This window comes from Triticum aestivum, chromosome 1B (genome assembly GCF_018294505.1).
Source record: "Triticum aestivum cultivar Chinese Spring chromosome 1B, IWGSC CS RefSeq v2.1, whole genome shotgun sequence".
NCBI classification, from domain to species: domain Eukaryota; kingdom Viridiplantae; phylum Streptophyta; class Magnoliopsida; order Poales; family Poaceae; genus Triticum; species Triticum aestivum.
Genome location: NC_057795.1, coordinates 345437326 through 345449238, shown reverse-complemented (window position 1 = coordinate 345449238; position 11913 = coordinate 345437326). Strand labels below are relative to the sequence as shown.

Here is an 11913-nt window from a genome sequence, read left to right as displayed (position 1 = left end):
GATTTGGGGCGTAATCTGATTACAGCCGTGGTGAAACAAAGACGATTTGACGGCAACTGATCCCGCTGTAATCAGATTACGTTACAATGTCGGTGATACCTCCTTAATGTAATTAGAACGGCAAAAACATCTTACATTAAAGTTATAGAGACAGTACGCCTTGTCGGCCGTTCTTCTGTTTTAGAGCTTCTTCGAACTGATTGTAACAACATTATTCGTATTCAGTAGACCTCTCTTCGTCACAAAAACAAATTACACGGCTACGCAAACTTGACACCTAGTTTAGATGAAGGGGGAAATATCACATGCTTCCGAGGCTAGGTGATACCGTGATACAGGACAAAGTTCACACTCAATCCCTACAACTGCACAATCGACTTTTCCCCAAAATATCTACAGCCACTTCTTGCAAAACAAAAGGAAAAAAAAAGGAAAAAAATACCCTATGGAACTTGGTCTAGGGGCACCACACTGAAAATATATAATTTGAAAATGTGGAAAAGATCAAACAGTTCTGAAACTACTTTATAACAAACATGGTCTATGTTATATTGACGTGTAAAGTTTCACAAAGAAATGACTTCCATGGTCTTCTATGCACTAAAAGAATGAAATCAGTTCCATGTAAAAAAATGAAGTTTTTGAAGTTGCAATTTTACTTTCTCCGCCAAGACCATGGAAGCCATTTCTTCACAGAAACTTCAACTCACCATTTTCACCACAACAAAGTTTCGGTATTGTTTGGTTTTTCTTATATTTTTTAGCTGGTGTGCCTAGTACCATATCCCAAAAAGCAACAGCCGCTTTAGCCATAACTTTGGCCGCATAAATCGCTAGCAGTAACTTTATTCCCACAAATGTGCTACCAAATAGCTCAACAAACCTTCTTCAGTCCATTCCCAACGTATGTGCCTAACATTTGTAGATGGTACTAGCAAAACGATGGGGTCATGACATCTGGTACTGTAGACAGGAGAATTGAAGAGAAAAATTTTAATCCACTAGAGCCTCCAGGGAAGTAGGATGTAGTGTAGTAAGCAAGAGCGAGGACCTGGAACAAAAGCAAGAGGGTCAGTTCTTAAACAGGAGGCTTCAGTGCGCCACAAACTATATCCAGAGCAAGGGCACACTGAGTTGTTCCCAGAGTTAGAAAAGCATCCTAGATTATGGATAAGGAAATCATTATGCCCCTGAATACACAAGGGGAGAAAACATTATAGTACTGGTCATTAAATCATAGTCCTGATTAAGCTTGTTATAGATGTGGAGAAAAATGAAATGGTGCTAGAATGAAGACAAGTCAAGGGGGGGGAAAGGGACACACCTGAAGGATCAAGAATATCACCGGCAGAAAATAGTCGTGATTCGTGAAGCACCATAGGGACATAAACTGTAGCAACATGAACCGACTGTAAATGGTAGCCTCTGAAACATAGAAATATGCAAATTTTTCACATCAGAAACCCCATGCATTTGAAAATTATGTAGCATGAAGATATTTCATTGCATCCTATTTACGAATCTGAGCAAATGCAGGCGCAATTTACTGCTTAGTATCAATACCTCGCCCCACGCCTATGTGCCTAAATGGTGTTTTAGATTTATCATGTAGGAATAGGAAAAGGTTGTAAATTTGTATTCTGGGCAAAATCCACTGAATAAATAATAAATGTTCATTGTTGCATTGGAGAAATAAGAATCACAAATTTCATGCATCAACAGAAACCAACTCCGCACACCAGCAGTTGCACTCAAAACAAAACCTATATACCTAAGAGTCATCCCCACTAACTTACTTATCTCAACATGCAAGCACGCCACCTCGCTATACCATACAATTATTAGTGGAATAAGCCCCACCACAACATGCAATCATGCATGGGAAAAGAACACCACAACATTCAACCATGCATGGGAAAATATTTTCTCAACTATACATAATCAAATATTATAGGTCATATGTATTATTTATTTTGGCTCTCATGTTATCAACCAAAAATTATATCAACCATTTCCCGCAGCAGAGCGCAGTCTAGTTCTACTAATCCACGTGCCTCCCCATGACTTTGACGAGAAAAAGGAAAATGTTTTAAGCCATATACAGGAATCAGGACACTACAACAGATTCCACACATCATTTGTATTACTTTCATGTATATCCAGAAAATGCAGCTTTTAAACTTCAGTATCTCTTACAACGGATTAGGTTTTCTGTATGTCATTAGCCAACACGAAGCTTCCAGACAAGGCCCTTGATTGATTATGACTGATCAGTACCAACAGCCTTTCTATAATCCAACAGTATTGGATTAAGCTCAGAAATCATTTTAGATAGAAGACATCCAGACCAGAATAACTGCAGAAGCTAGAAGCGCAGAAATCTAGAGTGAACTCAGGTATCTTCTCACATTGAGACAAATATTTTGTTTGTTGCCAGGTGGAAAAATAAAAGCAAGACTCCTTATGTTGCCCCTGGTATTAGGAGAACCCACATCCAAGAGGTGAGCTCACTGGAAATATCAAAGTCCATATTGCTATCACAAAGTTGCCAACTTCCACTACTCTACTTCTTTTGGCCAGATCAAGATACTTCAAACAAATACTTCATTGTCCTAAATGTTCTTATTTTCTCTTTTGAATCTCAAGTTTCGGATTCTTGCATTCATGAATTGCAGAAGACCAGGTTTGATGGCACTGAAATAAATATTTTACAAAGACTTCAAAGAGCATTTTCAGGTTGTGTACAAATGAAAACGATATGTAGGTTCAAAGACATTTTCCTTGAGACAATTCTTGAGTTAGAAACATCCTTAAGGTCTATATTTAACCTTCAAGAGCTGAACCAAAAGCAATAGCTTCAAGAGCTCAACAAGATAACTAGATTGGCTCCAGGTGAAAGGCAATTTAATTCAAAAATAAGCAATACTGTGTTTGAATAGGTTGACTGAAGGGAAGGCCTACTTGATCATGACGGTCACAACTCAGTGATAGCTTACCAATTGCATACTTCATTCTGGCATGGTGGCAAGTAGAGACTTCTAAATCTATGGACAAAATGTTGTGCCAAACCCAGGACCGGATAGTAGTTGCTACACAGTTTTCAGTGAAATCTGCATGCAGGGTCTAGTGCATCTGTTTGTGTAGGACTAATTTTACAAACGTGATTCCGCATACAAACAGACCGCTGCATAATGATGCTTAGTTACCTTACTAGTTAACTTCATCACCGTCACAGGTGAGTACCAAATACACTGAATAACTACAGATCTCAGATCAATTGTAATGCCAAACCGTATGCCTCTAACTATACATATATTATTTACAGGACTTCAGAAAGAACAAGTATATTCCAGATTACACTCTCTAGGTAAACTGGTAAAGGTATAAATATTGTATTGAAAAGACATCATTTCATTAATACAAGAATTGCTGTTATACAGTGACAGATGTGTTAGTCCTTAACACTCATTCATTAAGAATGGCAAGCATTAGAATTTCTTAACTTCAATGCTTATATTTTAGTTCAGATACATACCTTAAGGCTAGGCCAATCCCAAATATACAAGAGCAGGCTTTCCTGCCACATCATAAACAGCTTCTTGCAACTTGGGAAGTAGCATGAGGTAAAAAACCATAATGATGGTTTCAAACTGATCTGGATCGACTTTGGTTTTCCTTTGGGATCGGTGTGCAGTTCCATTTCTCACAAAATCAAGCAATAACTCCACCAGCTTAAGCTTCTGTTCGCGTTCAGTCCACGGAGTTGTTGGATTATTATGCTCATCCGTCGGGCGCTTCAGGTCATAGCTACCCGGAATGAAGTCAAAAGTTTCCTTAAGTACATTGTTCTGCGGCACCTTGCTCTTCCATTGGAGCACCCATGGCAATTGAAGCAACTTCTCGAGTATGAGCTCCTTCTGAAAAGTGCCCACTTTGTATTTGACATACTCATAGAGTCGAGTATATCGATCTGATCTTTGATGGCGAAGTAAGAGTGCTGGGCTTATTTGGTAGAGAAGATCTTTTTGTTGTGTACTCATCAAATTAATCAAATCCTGCATATCTTCAGGAATTTGATACCCATCAAAATAACCTCTGATGACATTAACAATGCAAGTATACATTTGTCTTCGAGCTTGATAAGTCTTTTCAATGATTTTCACATGTCAGAACTTGGCCTCTCCTTTATTTGTCACGACGACATTATTAGCATCAAAGTTGTCTAAGCACTTATCTTGATCCAGAATTCCCTGCGCTCTGTGTATCAGAGAAGAGATAAACAACCGTGTTGCATCAGTAGCGAACCAATAAGTGGAGGTTGCCCTAATTGCCTCCCCAATCAGTTCATAGGACTTATTCTGGCGAGAGATCCTGGATGATACTTTAACCAGCACTTCATTTTTAAGTCGATACTGTTGGACTGACAAAACTGTACCAGAAACATCCACACCCATGCCCTCATCAACATAACGCTCATAGGCGTACCAGTCATGGGCTGCATAGAAACTAAAAAGCGACAAAAATCAAATGAGACCAATGGGCCGCATGGAAATTAATAAGCAACAAAAACATGTAAGCCCGACATTATCTAAACATAGACAAAATATCCTCTAGCAAAATAGAATACCTTCAGTATGATGGTCTGCAAGAAGATTGAACGCCATTTCAGAAGGTATCCGACAATCTCTCTGGCAAACAAAGTACAAGAGTTAGTGTGGTAATGGCATAGAACCTATGGATAGAAAACGATGCTGAGTAGTAAAGGATAATCTAAAAAGATGAAGGAGGGTCCCGGAAGGAAGACCAGGCCATATTCAGTTACTAGTGCTAGTTGCAAGTTTAAGACTATAATATTAGCTTCCTTCAAGTGGAACGGTACAGCATAACTCACACTAGCGCAATTAGAATACTAGTACTAGTTGCATGCCTCCAAAGACCCAGCTACTGCCTGGAATTGGACTGCAATACTAACTGACGGTTGCTATTGCAGTTACAGCACCCATGATAGCGCAATCACAACAGTACGTATACAGCTACTCATGACAACAGTACATATACAGCTACTCATGATGTGTATGCCTCGGAAACTATGCTCAGGTTAACGGCAGGATATACATCAAGAAAAAATGGTGATTCATTGTGAAATCCCACCCCTATTAACACCCAAATCGAGCTACCTGCCTACCCGTTGGATTTTCCAAATCACGGCAATCAAACCCGTAGGTGGCATCAGTCCAGCGAGATGGCGTAAAGACAGAAACCACGGCGTAAAAAAGGTTAACGGATTGGGACTGACCTCGAAGATCTTCCGGAGGCCGTAGATCTTGCGCGCCCAAGAGTACCCCGAGTGGGGGTGGGGGTGGGGGTGGGGGGGGGGGGGGGGGAGAGAGCTCGCCGTCAAGCGTCGGCTGATAGCGTTTCGCGTCTTCGTTGGGGAAGATGGGGGCGACTCGCCGTCAAGCGTCGCCGTCAAGCGCCGCCGTCGGTTGCTTAGGGTTTTACGGCTTGCGCCGGCGTTGGTGGCTAGGGTTTTACGGCTTGCGTCGGGGAAGAAGGCAAGGAAAGGCACACTTTTCTCTTTGTTATATCGCCCCTCACGCCCGCCCACGAATTTGGGTTCGGCCCTCCACCATATAGCTCGCCAAACAGGGCGTGCTAACTGGCTGGCCCGGTAGCACGTAAGAACGGCACGGCACGGGCTAAACGGGCCAGGTCCGGCACGCGGCACGCCATGGGCCATGCCTGGGCCTGGAAGCTGGGCATGCGGGCCGGCACGGCATGGCCCGTTTAATTTTTAAAATTTTTTCAGAATCTTTTATATATGCATGACCTAAATTATAGTCCAATAGCCCTAAAATACAACCCAATAGGCTAAAAATAGGTTTCTCGGCATGCTAACCGTGCCTGGGGCAAGGAGCAGCGCCCGTGGGCCGGCCCGGCTATTAAACGTGCCACAGCGGGCCGTGTCGGGCCAGGCACATTTAGCACGGGTCGGGCCGGCCCGTTTGGCCAGGTCTGCTCCACCATGTCGTTCTAATAATGGGCCACACCATTCCACTCGTGTGCGAAAAGGAGGCTACTCAACCTCGGTCGACCGATCCAGCGCCGGATGGGTCAACCTGTGAAGTGAGACTAGAAACTCGAGTAGAATTGCCATATTTTTTCGTGAAGTGGGTTATCTTTTTTATGTATACACATAACAAACATGTCGTGAGTTACAAAGGGTGAAAAATATATATCACACACCTCTATACCAATAAGTATGGTTCAAAGTCCCTTCCCCGCTGGTCCATGTCCTAACTTATGCATCCAAACATGGTTGATTCCAATGAGACCATCCATGGTACCCCCGCTGACTCTGACTTTGTAATGTTGTGAACTTGTTTCGGGGAGGGTGGGTCCTCCATGTGTCAACGCATGCATCCTTATGGTCTGATAATCAGCCTCATGCATGTCATGGCAGTGACAAAGTTCCTCTCCTGCTTTTTGCCTCTTTGTGAATTTATCATAATGTCAGATTCATCTCACGGAGGCACGACGTTGAGGTGTAAGGAAATAAGTCAATTTCAGGACCACGCACCTCCGGGCAATGGGAATCAAAGGTGGAGGTAGGTTACTGATACGTCCATTTTGCATCATGTTTTCTTACTGTTATTTATGATGTTTTTATCCATAATAATGCTTTTTAAGTAATTCTAATGCCTTTTCTCTCATAATATGTAAGGTATACACAAAGTGGGAGAATTCTGGCAGCTGGAAATCTAGACCTGGAAAAGTTACGTCAGGCCACCTATTCTGCACAACTCCAAACAAGCTGAAACTTCATGAGGAATTTGTATGAAATATTTGAGGAATATTGGAGCAAATAACTACCAGAGGGGGCCCACCAGGTGAGCACAACCCACCTGGGCGCGCCAGGGAGCCCAGCCGCGCCCTGGTGGGTTGTGCTCACCCAGGCCCACCTCCGGTGCCCATTCTGGTATATAGGTCATTTTGACCTATAAAAAATAAAGAGAAGACTTTCGGGACGGAGCGTCGCCGTCTCAAGGCGGAACTTGGGCAGGAGCACTTTTGCCCTCCGGCGGAGCGATTCCGCCGGGGGAACTTCCCTCCCGGATGGGGAAATCATCATCATCACCACCACCAACAACTCTCCCATCTTGGGGAGGGCAATCTTCATCAACATCTTCAACAACACCATCTCATCTCAAACCCTAGTTTATCTCTTGTGTTCAATCTTGTTACCGAAACTATAGATTGGTGCTTGAGGGTGACTAGTAGTGTTAATTACATCTTCTAGTTGATTACTATATGGTTTATTTGGTGGAAGATTATATGTTCAGATCCAATATGCTATTCAACACTCCTCTGATCATGAGCATGATTATCATTTGTGAGTAGTTACTTTTGTTCTTGAGGTCACGGGAGAAATCATGTTGCAAGTAATCATGTGAACTTGATATGTGTTCGATATTTTGATAATATGTATGTTGTGATTCCCTTAGTGGTGTCATGTGAACGTCGACTACATGAGACCTCACCATATTTGGGCCTAAGGGAATGCATTGTGGAGTAGCAATTAGATGATGGGTTGCGAGAGTGACAGAAGCTTAAACCCCAATTTATGCAATATTCCGTAAGGGACCGATTGGATCCAAAAGTTTACTGTTATGGTCAGAATTTATTCTTAATACTTTTCTCGTAGGTGCGGATGTGTAGGATCGAAAGTATGTCTAGGGGGGTGATTAGACTATTTGACCAAATAAAAACCTAGCCTTTTCCTAATTTTAAGTTTTGGCAGATTTTAGGAACTTAGCACAAGTCAAGCAATCAACCTACACATGCAAATCTAAGAGTATAGCAGCGGAATGTAAATCATTGCATATGAAGGTAAAGGGAGGAGTTTGGGGGCAGCAAACGCAATGTAGACTCAGAGATTTTTTCCGTGGTTCCGATAGGTGGTGCTATCGTACATCCACGTTGATGGAGACTTCAACCCAAGGGTAACGGCTGCGCGAGTCCACGGAGGGCTCCACCCATGAAGGGTTCATGAAGAAACAACCTTGTCTATCCCACCATGGGCATCGCCCACGAAGGACTTGCCTCACTAGGGTAGATCTTCACAAAGTGGGCGATCTCCTTGCTTGTACAAACTCCTTGGTTCAACTCCAGAATCTTGATGGAGGCTCCCAAGTGACACCTAACCAATATAGGAGACACCACCCTCCAAAAGGTAATAGATGGTGTGTTGATGATGAACTCCTTGTTCTTGTGCTTCAAATGATAGTCTCCCCAACACTCAACTCTCTCTCTCTTACGGATTTGCATTTGGCGGAAAGATGATTTGAGTGGAGAGCAACTTGGGAAGGCTAGAGATCAAGATTCTTGTGGTTGGATTGGAATATCTTGGTCTCAACACATGAGTAGGTGGTTCTCTCTCAGAAAATGAATGATGAAAGTGTAGGCACGTTCTGATGGCTCTCTCCACGAATGAAGAGTGGGTGGAGGGGTATATATAGCCTCCACACAAAATCTAACCGTTACACACAATTTACCAAACTCGATGAGATCGAATCATGAAACTCGGTCACACCGATTTAGTTCAAAATGTGAACGTTAGGCTTTTCGGTGGGACTGACATGTCAACTCGGTGGGACCGATTTCATTAGGGTTGGAGCATAACGTAATCTTGGTGAGACCGATCACATAAACTCGGTAAGACCGATTTCTGTAATAGGCAAACAGAGAGTTGGTCAGGCAAACTCGATGGGACCGAATCGCTCATTTCGGTGAGACCAAAACGTTACAAATGGGAAACAGAGAGTTTGCATTGCGAACTCGGTGGGACCGATCACTCATCTCGGTTAGACCAAAAGGTTACTTAGGAAAACAAAGAGTTTGCAATCCCATCTCGGTGATACCGAGATCCCTATCAGTGAGACTGAACTGATTAGGGTTTCTGGCTATGGCTATGTCAAATGAACTCGGCGGCGCCGGATAGATCAAATCGGTGGGGCCGAGTTTGACTTTTGGTTGGGACATATGTGGAAATGAGAAAGTGGTTGAGGGCTTTTGGAGCATATCACTAAGCATTTTGAGCAAGCAAGCCATTAAGCAACACCTCATCCCCTTTTGATAGTATTGGCTTTTCCTATGGACTCAATGTGATCTTGGATCACTAAAATGAGAATGTAGAGTCTCGAGCTTGAGTCAATATGTGTCCTTAGCATTTTGAGGGGTCCACATTCCTAGTCCATGCCATGCCAATCATTGAACTTTGTGAAATGATCATCTTGAAAGAGCATCAGTTCAATGAGCTATATGTTGTTAGGAATTACCAAACCATCCAGGGATAGTTGCACTTTTAGGATGCTTGCGGGAGGGTTAATCATAAGTAGGAGGTTTGTTCAAGTAATAACAACACCTAAGCACCGGTCCACCCACATATCAAATTATCAAAGTAGCAAACACAAATCGAACCAACAAATGAAAGTGACTAGATGAAATTCCCGTGTACCCTCAAGAATGCTTTACTTATCATAAGAGACCGTTTTGGCCTGTCCTTTGCCTCAAAAGGATTGGGCTACCTTGCTACACTTTTGTTACTACTATCGTTTCTTGCTTGTTACAAATTATTTTGCTATCAAACTACTCCGCTACTTACAATTTCAGCACTTGCAGACATTACCTTGCTGAAAACCACTTGTCATTTCCTTCTGCTCCTCATTGGGTTCGACACTCTTACTTATCGAAAAGAGCTACAATTGATCCCCTATACTTGTGGGTCATCAAGGCTATTTTCTAGCGCCGTTGGCGGGGAGTGAAGCGCCTTTGGTAAGTGGAATTTGGTAAGGGAACATTTATATAGTGTGCTGAAATTTATTGTCACTTGTTACTATAGAAAACAATCCTTTGAGGGGTTTGTTTGGGGTATCTTCACCTCGACCGGAACCACAATTAGCTACCCCTCAACCTACTGCACCTACTGAAAATAATGAATATGAAATTCCTACGGGTATGATAGAACAACTGCTAGCTAATCCCTATGCAGGAGATGGAACTGAACATCCCGATATGCACTTGATATATGTAGAACAAATTTGTGGATTGTTCAAGCTTGCAGGTTTACCCAGGGATGAAGTTATGAAAAAGGTTTTCCCTTTATCTTTGAAGGGCAAAGCATTAGCATGGTATAGGCTATGCGATGATATTGGATCTTGGAATTGGAATCGTCTGAAATTGGAGTTCCACCAAAAAATTTATCCTATGCATCTAGTTCATCGTGATCGGAATTATATATATAATTTTTGTAAGTGTATCTAGTGCCCCTTAGTGATTTTGGTGTATTGAAGACTTTTAGGTTAAGGGACTAATGTGTTTGTGAGTGTACACAAGTCTACAAGTCTATGAGGAGTTTGATATTTACAGAGAAAGTCGACCCCTAAAAATGAATGTCTTCGACTGAAGACTTTGGAACTCTGAAGACTTTCTGAAGACTTTGAAAGTGAAGAAATTGGTGTGACCTTGAAGACTTGGATTACATGTGAGGAACATGGAGCGTGAAGACTTTTGTTTTCGTAGCTTCATTTTCTCTTTCTTGAGTCATAGGAAACATCGTACTGTTAAAGGGGGTCGAGGAAATACTAAGGAAAATTTCCAAGTGATGCTCAACTCAAAATCCTATACCTACCAATCCCTTCGAGTGAAGCCATTGGAAATCTCATACAGTTCAGTAAGTTTCTTCAGTAATAGAGACAAAGTTCTTCTGGTCTCTGAGTAATTTGTTCTGACTGAGGAGTTAGGAATTCGCTAGTGCGGATTGCCTACAAGTGAGGAACATGATAGCCCTGAGGAATTTGATAGTCAAATTTCCGACCGTTGTTGTGCTATGTGCCAGCTGTCCCAAAATATCTTATCCACCTAACAGTCATATCATTGAAGGGCATTTATGTCTTATCATGTTGGGCTGCTCCCTAGGCTATAAATAGCCGCCCCCTACAACCACTAGCTGGTTGGCTGCTCCGAGAGAAACTGACACTTGTCATTTGAGAGCATCCCATCCTCCAAGGACTTTGAGCAAAAATCATCAGGTGAGGAAACCCAAACCCAAAGTGATTGAGCATCACTGAAGAGATTGATCATGCGTGGATCCGATGCTTTTTACCTTTGAAGACTGTGCATCTTCCAGACGGTTAGGCGTCAGGTCTGAGCATCCAAGAGGAAATTGTGGATCGCCGAGTGACCGAGTTTGTGAAGGTTTGGAAGTCACCTGAAGACTTACCACGAGTGATTTGTGTGACCTTAGCTCAAGGAGAATATGGTGAGGACTGTGTGTCCTCAGGTTTAAATACCTAGCCGCTCCAACCAGACGTACAACTGTCACAACAGTTGGAACTGGTCTACCAAATCATTGTCTTCACCAAGCCAACTGGTTCTATTTCCTCAACTCTTTCATTTCCTCATTACTGTGTTGTGTACTTGTTTTATATTCATGCCCCAATCATGAGCTCTCAAGAGAAATTGTTATCCAGAATTTTTATGCTCGGCTTTCTCGTAATGATCAAACCATGCTTGATACTTCTTGTGCTAGTTCTTTTATGAAGAAGACTATTGAATTCCGGTGGGATATTTTGGAAAGAATTAAATGCAACTTTGAAGATTGGGAACTCGACGAAGGTAAAGAGTCAGGTATTAAGCTTAAGTATGATTGTGTTAAATCTTTTATGAATATTGATGCTTTTCAAAAGTTTAGCACTAAATATGGACTTGACTCTGAGATAGTAGCCTCCTTTTGTGAACCATTTGCTACTCATGTTGATCTCCCTAAAGAGAAGTGGTTTAAATATCACCCACCTATTAAAGAAGAAATCAAAGAGCCGGTGCCCGTTAAAGAAGAAACTATACTTTATAATG

The 11913-nt window shown here is 42.2% G+C and overlaps 1 long non-coding RNA gene across 1 annotated transcript; it reads right to left on the bottom strand.

The window, feature by feature from the left end:
• Positions 1-472: 472 nt before the first annotated feature.
• Positions 473-5603, bottom strand: LOC123123123 (uncharacterized). Its single transcript, XR_006460526.1, has 5 exons — positions 5297-5603; positions 4628-4688; positions 3536-4506; positions 1325-1425; positions 473-1051 (listed from the first exon to the last, which is right to left on the bottom strand). It is a non-coding gene; the product is annotated as an uncharacterized lncRNA (long non-coding RNA).
• Positions 5604-11913: the final 6310 nt, after the last annotated feature.